This window comes from Notolepis coatsorum, assembly GCF_963971535.1.
Source record: "Notolepis coatsorum genome assembly, chromosome: 1".
Lineage (NCBI taxonomy): Eukaryota > Metazoa > Chordata > Actinopteri > Aulopiformes > Paralepididae > Notolepis > Notolepis coatsorum.
In genome coordinates, this window is record NC_140165.1 from 54,864,568 (window position 1) to 54,873,871 (window position 9,304).

Genomic DNA, 9,304 nt, shown 5'->3' on the forward strand with positions numbered 1-9,304 from the left:
CCAGTAAAATGTCAGTCGAGAAAATAATGCTTGGGACCAGGAGTATTTCATATTGTTAGTAAGTCACTCAGGAGTCTGAGAGATAATCATCTCTATCTAACTAAATAGATACTTTTTTTTTTATCATGGAATGTGCTGTGGAAGCCCAGCCCAGACCGTCCAGACGGCCGGACGGTAAGTGAGTTGTCTACTCTAACTCTACTCTACCTACTACAGGCTACAGACTAGTAACGTCTGCGATTACACAGTCCGACTCCTGAGCACTCCTCGCTGAGAGGTGCGCCGCGCACCCCCCCCCCCCACGACGCCGCGCGCCGCGCAGCCCCCCCCCCCCCCCCCCCCCCGACGCGGCTCACCCAAAGATCATGCTATGGTTCGCACACTGCCTACTGTACTACATGAACGAAAACAAAACACCCTTGCACTTGACCAGGCCCTGCCCCAGTGACCTCCCTATAAGTCACCAGGCGTGGTCACACTCGCCCGAGACGCTCAGCCAGTACTCATATAACTAGGTTATATACATAACCTATCGTTATATAGTCGTACTGGCGAATCGCGTCTCGCTCTTTCGCCTATCGAGATATGGGGACAGAGCAGACGCGAGGACCGACAAATGTACCCCCTGAGGAGTGTGCTCTGACACCCCCAGGGGGGCCCAGCCCAGCCAACGTGTAGCAAAGGGCAATGCCCTCGCACAACCAATGGGACAGGCGCTGTTTCGACAGTGCCTTACCAGCGCGAGAGCCACCGTAACAGACAAAGAGCTGATCGGTAGCCCTGAGGTCCTGAGTCCGGCTGAGGTAAATCCCCAAAACCCGGACCGGACATGACAGGTGAAGGCTCGCCTCCGAATCACTAGCGTGAGGAGGCGGATGAAACGCCTGAACCACAATATCCCTGGAGCGAAAAGAGCTCCGGATATTTTTTGGCACGAAGACTGGATTAGGCCTCAGAGTTGCACCGCTATTGACACGAATAGACAGGCACTCAGGCCACACCGAGAGAGCACAGAGCTCACCCACGCGCTTAGCGGAGGTGATGGCCAGCAGGAACGCAGTCTTGAAAGACAGCTGTTCCAAAGGCGCTTGCTCAAGAGGCTCAAACGGGGCCTCGGACAACCGACCGAGGACCAATTGAAGATCCCAACTCGGAGACAGAGAACGTTTCACCGGCTTAAGGCGCAGAGCGCCAAGCAGGAAACGCTTCACAAGAGGGTGGCTGAACAACGTAACGCCCTCAAACCCCTCATGACAAGAGGATATAGCCGCAGCATATACCCTCACTGTCGAAGCCGACAGTTTATCAAGAATAGACTGAAGGAAGGTAAGGACAGCGTCCAGGGGGCAGGACACCGGGTCCCAGCCCCCCACCTTACACCACTCTTGGAAAATACACCACCTACCCGCGTAAACTGCGATAGTGGAGGGAGCATGTGCATTCTGGATGGTGTCAACCACAGAAGGGTCCATCCTCTCCAGACTCACCCTCTCACCAGCCAAACCATCAGTGGCTGGCCCAGCACAGGGGGCCGGCACAGCGACCCGTGTGCTTGAGAGAGGGCCCACGACAACCAAGGAACAGGCCACGGCGGGGCTACTAAGAGCTGGATCAGGACCGGGAACCATACAGCCGTGCCCCGGTCCGGCGCAACCAGGATCAATGTCCTGCGCTCCCACCGTACCCGCTCCAACAACTGACCTAACAGGTGTGTGGGGGGAAAAGCGTACAGAAGCCCGGGCGGCCATGGACACATCGAGAAGGCATCCACCCCCAAGGTAGGATCGTCCCCCGACTGACCAAAAACCACAAGGGGCACTGGTGAGACTGTCTGCTCGCAAACAGATCCACCGAAGCTTCCCCGAAGCGGTCGCAGATCTGCCTGACTATGTCGGGACGTAGTCCCCACTCGTCAGGACGCGGACCGCCCCGCGACATCACATCTGCGCCCACATTCTCCTTGCCAGGGATGTGGAGCGTCCTCAGACTGTGCAGATTGTGAGACGCCCACAGCCAGAGGCTGACCGCCGCCCAGTGCAGATGGATGGAGCGTACTCCACCCTGTCTGTTGACATACGCCGCTGCTGTCCTGCCCAAAACGTCCTGACCAAAACGTGCTCGCCTACCACCAAGTGGGCGAGCCGCCTGAGGACCAGGAGGACCGCCTACAATTTCAACACATTGATGTGCAGGGCAGACCGGGCAGCATGGATCGTCCAGCTGCCCCCCACTGCGTCGGTCCGACACGTCCCCCCCATCCCGTGAGGGAGGCGTCGGTGAAGACCGTGACGTGTGAACGCCTGCTGCCCATGGGGACCCCGCTGGTGAGGGTACCAGGCCTCCTCCAGTGGGCGAGATCCCCCCGTATCGACAAGGGAACCTTCAACCGTTTCCACTTGCCCCTCACCGGGTCTATTTTCATACTGGAAAACCACCTCTGTATCCTCCTCATGAAGAGGAGGCCAAGAGGGACCACAGAGTGAGCGGATGCCATCATACCGAGCAGGCGCATCACCTGCAGCGCCGTGACCGTCCCGCCAGGCGCATTGAGGATAGACACTCGCCGTTGCTCCGAGAGGGTTGCCCTCATGGGCCTTGAGCTTAGGACCAAGCCCAAGTACTCCACCTGTTGACTGGGAAGAGGCATACTCTACTTCCAGTTCACAGCAAAACCCAGCTTGGTGAGGAATTCCACCACCAGCCTGGTATGAGACCTGGCGACCTCCTCCGACCGGCTGATGAGCAGAATGTCGTCGAGATAGAAAATAATTCGTATCCCCTGACGACGTAGAGGCTCCAGCGCGGTCTATACGCACTTGGTGAATGTGCGGGGGGCCAGAGAGTAACCGAACAGCAACCTCTGGTATTCGTACGCTACGCCCTGAAAAAGGAACCGTAGGTATTTCCTGTGAGGAGGGTAAATCGGGATGTGAAAATACGCATCCTTCAGGTCTATGGAGGTGAACCAGTCCCCCACCCTGACAGCTTTTAACAGGTGTTTGACGGTCAACATTCTGAACCGTCTCGCCGCAATCAGACGATTGAACGCGGACAGATCCAGTATAGGTCTGACACCTCCCGTTTTTTTGGGCACCAGAAAATAACGGGAGTAGACGCCTGACATCGCGTCCTCCCGTGGGACCACGACAACGACCTGCTTCGCCAACAGAGATTGGATCTCGTCGGCCAGAGCTGTCACTGCTGCCGACCCTGACAATAGGGTCTGCACCAAACCTGAAAACGGAGGGTGGGGTTGTGCGAACTGCAAGACAAGCCCCCCCCTCAACGTTCTCACCATCCACCTCGACATACGGCACTGTTGAAGCCATATGTGACAATAATCCCTGAGCGCACCCGTCGCCAACTGGCGCTGGGCTGCAAGGATCTGTAGATAGGCGGCCCGGTCCCTCCCACTGTGCGTAGCCAACTCTGAACCCGCCAAACGTGCAGGCAGGGCGTTCTGTGGAATCGGGACAACGGTCCCTGATACAACCCACGAGGCAATCGCACCCAAGGGGGGACCCGGACAGAAAGGGCCGGTTTGATACGGGAGAAGCTGACATCAAACCAGGTGACAAAAGCTCCCCCACTGAACACCCCTCCAGAACATGCTGAGGAGTCGTTCTGCAGCTAGACATGCAAGATGTGAGGCCCCCATGGGTTCCTACACACCATAGCCCTGCAGTGACATTACTATCACCCAAATCACGCGCGCCTGCCAGACCACTGCCTATCTTGCGGGAGTGGAAAGCACCAACGTGATACCCGGCCTGGCGAAGGCAAGGCCGGGGAAACACGCGCTGAGCATTCTTTCGAAGAGGCCTCGAGTCCCCCTGCTGACAACCCTTGAAGGTGACAGACGTAACACCAGGCTCACCAATCGCAGACGCATAACACGTGGCGAGGGAGCCACGTGACAGCACAACATTCTCACGGACAGACCCAGGCTCAGCCATCAACTGGGTGTCAGCCCATGTCCCCATGAGAAGCAAAACGTGGGGCCGCATGCGCTTCATAGAAGGCCCGCGGCCCGCAGCCAAAGGAAACAAATCAGAGCCCCTTTTCCGCTGGTGTCGGGGGAGGGAGTGATCGGAGAGCGGGCTGCACGCGGCAGGACGGCGACGGTTTCTTAGGCCGTGCTCATCCAATGTAGCTGATCCCTCGGCCGCCAAGGCTGTCGGCCTTGTGGACACCTGTTGACTTAACGCCCAGGGTACCTCTGGCGGGGGAAACATGGCCGCCGGTCGAGGGCCTCGCCATAGTCGCTGACGAGGCCGTGCTCTCACCTCTGGCTGCATAACGTGAGGCGGTGTGGGGCCCATGCCAAATACCGCTCGCGTTCCCGCAGAATGACAAAAAAGTCCTTCCGCGGAAAGAGGAGTCTTAAGGAGAAGAAACCTTTCCTCCTCCCCAAGGGAAGAATGCTCCAACCAGAGATGCCTATTAAGTGTTGATAGCATCCTGATCCTCCCTGCGGTTATAGCTTGCGACTGATTCAAGATTTCTATAACCCCAAAAATATGCAAGATATTTTCAGCGTCGGCTGGCCCTGTAGCCCCACTACCCGACGCTAATGTGGACAGAAAAACAATCAGCTGAGCCACGACACTGGCCGCAGCTAAATTCCATCCTATGGCAGTATAACTCTCATCAGTCCATACTGCCACCTGCCGGGCCGACCTGCTCTCAAGCGTCGGCTTCCGGGTGGGACACCGTTCAACCCCGCCGGGGCACAGGATTGATGCTACCTGGCTCTCTAGCCACGGCACACCTGCCCTGCGCCCTGTTGTCAACCCATTTACCCGTAAAAAGGGTAAATAAGTCTCAGCAAAACCCCCCACATTAGCTACCGACTGACCTTCATCAATGAACCGGTTAAGAGGAGGGAAAAGCGGTGACATCCCACAGCAGGGAACATTAGAACAGTGACCCAGCATTATAGCATTAGTATTAGCAGCGCGCTCCAGGATAGCCTGGAAAATGTCCAACTCAGAGGGACGTTCACCCAGACATCCTGCCCCTTGCGCCGATACACATCTCGGTTGTCTAACAGAACAACAAGCAGCATTACTAACACCAGCGTTAATGCCTGATGGCACAGCAAGCACAATGCCTGCTGCCAAAAGACGAGGAAACACCAGGACAGACCCGACGTGCTGTTGGAACATGTCGAGAAGATTCCAGGGGCTGGCAAATCTTCGGCGAAAACTCAACATTGCGCAATTTCTCATTACACTTCATAACACTAGATACACAGGGTGCATTGCAACCGCCATGATGGAAAACGAAAAAAGAGGAAGGGCGAGTGTGACCACGCCTGGTGACTTATAGGGAGGTCACTGGGGCGGGGCCTGGTCAAGTGCAAGGGTGTTTTGTTTTCGTTCATGTAGTACAGTAGGTACTGGAGATGAGGTATATCTCGATAGGCGAAAGAGCGAGACGCGATTCGCCAGTACGACTATATAACTAGGCCTGCTGGTTATTTTGGGTTTCTGTTCCCTTGTCAGCCTCTCCTCTACTGACTCTAAACATGCAGGTCTCTCACTATGGGCTGATTTGTCTCTGGGTGATTGGCAGGTTGGGGCTGGGACGTCCTGAGGAGGTCAGGGCTCTGCCTCCATCTGCTGCTACATAGCATCTAGTGTGGCTCTGCATGCACATGGTGTTGTGTGTTTCTGTGTGGTGCACATGGTGTTATTATTATTATTATTATTATTATTATTATTATTATTATTATTATTATTATTATTATTATTATTATTATTATTATTATTATTATTATTATTATTATTATTATTATTATTATTATTATTATTATTATTATTATTATTATTATTATTATTATTATTATTATTATTATTATTATTATTATTATTATTATTATTATTATTATTATTATTATTATTATTATTATTATTATTATTATTATTATTATTATTATTATTATTATTATTATTATTATTATTATTATTATTATTATTATTATTATTATTATTATTATTATTATTATATTTTTTAAATGTTTTCCTCTGTGAAAAAAACAATACAAGTGAATTTCTTTTTTCTTCAAAAATGTCCAAGTGACAGCTCTGAGCTCTCTGATCTGGCCTGATCCCATAACTGCAGTAATGGCCAGGGCCCCGTTCCCCGTACCTGGCTAACTGAGTTAGCCGGATAATTTCCAGCATAGCCTGACTTAAGCCAGACCTTTCCATTCCCCGACGCTCGATTGTCTAAATCACCATGACAACAGATCAAAAAGTTTGAGCCTGGTCGGGAGCAGGGTTAAGTTCAGTTAGCTGGATGAACCATGGCCACGCCCCCGCAAAGAAATGCCAGCTCGCTTCCTGAAATATTTCTCACAGTCTAGATCCCATTATACCATTCTGAATTATGTTTTTGTGCTTCGTTTTCCTAGAGGGGGCTTTTGAAATGTATAATAATAGAACTAAATGCTGATAATAAATCATATTGAGCCTATAGATTTACTTTGTCCTAAATAAAATAATGCACGTCATATACGGCGCTCGGAGTCGTGATACACACTGCATGTGGTTATTTTAATAACGGCGCATTGCAAATGTGAATCCCGCGGGGATATTTTTAATGAATGAAACCTATCGGCCGTTTGGCTCTGATTAGTTTCATATATTCTCCGCTGTAGATTTGCTTAACGGAGCGCCCGGATTTTGTGTTTCATTCAAGCATAAAATTGAAGTGTCTATGCGTGGATTGTGGTTTTTGTGTGATATTGTAACTGGGATTAAAATGTCTGATGAGATGCGCTGTTTGACGGATTTGAGAAATTGAATGAGCCGTTGACGTCACATTAATGCATTTGAGAATAAAGAGATAAAACTTCATTCAAAAGAAAAATATTCGAAACACAGGTTTCTTGTCCATTGATGGATACACAATGAATATATCCCATCTGGCACAGTGGTGCAACGGCTAGTGCTCAATCCTGTCAACCGGGCGACCCGAGTTCAAAACCCCGCGTTTCCAATATAATTTTTTTGGAATATAATATTAATGATTATACGCAAAAGTAGCCTAGTTTTAAGTTAAAATATTATAAATCTACATGCATTGAGGATGTCATTCTTTATATAGCTTTCAACGTGCACCAAATTGATGTATTTACATTGCAAAAAGAAGAAAATGACTAGAAGAAGGGGGATTCGAACGCGGGTCGTCTGCGTGAAAGGCAAAAGGACAAACCGTCACACCACAGTGCAGATAAGTAAAGCATCCACCATACATCAATCAATGGATAAGAGAGCCGTATCCTTATTTTGAAACAGTTGAACTAATTATTTTCGCTAGCAAGATCTCATTTGATTATTCAATCCATAAACCTACAGCCAGCAGGAACGTTTAAAGAAATATAATCTGATTGATTGGGGTAATGAGGGATTTAAAATTAGCCTATAGATTATGCATTTAACTTGTCGGCGAGGCTATTGAGCCGCCTGCAATCTGTTAATAAAGTTTTAAAACAATCAATCAATCAATGCCGTTAGAAGATCAGGATTTCTGCTATCGACACCTGCTGTCTTTTCAACTGAAGCGGCCGCGCGCAATTATCCAGAGTCTCAAGTCTGGTTCGAGTTAACGAGACTGAATCAGCGTTCGAGGAACAGGAAAATCCCGGCTTCAAACATCGGGTTAATTGAATCTGGATAATGGGACTCTTGATCGACTTAGTTGAACCAGGTACGGGGAATAGGGCCCAGATGTCAATCACTCAGTGCAAAAATAGGTGCACAGGTTGGGCTTAAGAATATAATTATCCAATCAAAATAGGGTATTTGAGTTTAAAAAAGGCGGGTAGTGAGGTGCAGCGCACTTGATTGATTGGTTCACGCCGTGCCACATTGTCTTGACAACCTTCAAATCCAATCAGAGATTGGCCCCAGCTAAACCTACGGAAGTGCAGCTGGACCCTATTGACTGTGTGCAATGTCAGCCTTGAAAGCTGACAGAAAAGAAGAGATTAATTTGCCTAATATAATAATTCATATTTTAAGATCTTTATTCAATTGTTGAACTTCATGAACTTATTGTGCACTGCATCGTTTGATGATATATATATATTTTTTTATCTCAGTTGAAGTAGTGTAGTTGTAGTTGACGTGAACGTGCCGTCTTGGACTGTGTAAGCTAACTTGTAGCTAGCTACTAGCTTAGCAAGCTAGTAGTTTAGTAAGCTCCTGTCCTGTCTTTCTCAATTTTTGTTCCCAAAGTCATCGAAACGTTCGCCCAGAGGAAGAACCGCTGTGCTGCCTTCCTCTTCATGTGAGCAGCACACAGCTTTGGTGAGTGAGTGCTACTGCGGACATTTCTTAGTTGGCAACTTGGTCCATATATGGGCTTATGCGAGTGCGTGACACGAGGGATTTCCCTCTGCAGTCTGCAAGCATCCAGTTTACGGAGACCAGACTTACGACGGAGGAGGTCACCAGCGCGTGTGATTAACGAGCGATTTGTTTTGGTCCGCTGTGGCCTGTGTGTGTGTGCACGCGCGTGTGTGTGTCGTTCATTTCCTATAGTGCTGAGTGATGTGCATGTGAGATTGATCTGGTGATGCGTTCTGTACATCCAGGCGAAATTACAACAAGTCCCAAGCTGTCGCGCGCGGAGGGTCCATTTCACGAGCCTGGTGTGACGAAAACATGCAAGGGATAAACGTCCGAGCTACGGATCAGATCTGCTGTTATCTCCGCTGCTCTGAGAATACGGCTTGGTCCAAATTTGAAAAGGGGAGAACAATCCCAAACGGTTTAGATTTAAAATGAATAATAACAATAAATAAGATGCGACCATCACTGCAGTGCCAGTGTGAATCCCTGGACTTGTGGGTTGCTTTGTTGAGTTACTTTAGTTAGTCTGTGTGTGTGTGTGTGTGTGTGTGTGTGTGTGTGTGTGTGTGTGTGTGTGTGTGTGTGTGTGTGTGTGTGTGTGTGTGTGTGTGTGTGTGTGTGTGTGTGTGTGTGTGTGTGTGTGTGTGTGTGTGTGTGTGTGTGTGTGTGTGTGTGTGTGTGTGTGTGTGTGTGTGTGTGTGTGTGTGTGTGTGTGTGTGTGTGTGTGTGTGATTGGGTCTGTGCTAAATGACACAGTGAGTGCAGAGGTTTTCTAGCATCAGATGTAGTTTGTAGGCCTGTTTGAAGTGTGAGATGGAGGTTATTGCTCTGATGTGGAATGGGATCTCGTTCCAGATTTTGCTGTTTGTGTGGAAGAATTATCTTAGTCCATAATTATTTGTGTAAGCCGGTACTGGAATGAGTGCATGTGGGATTGATGT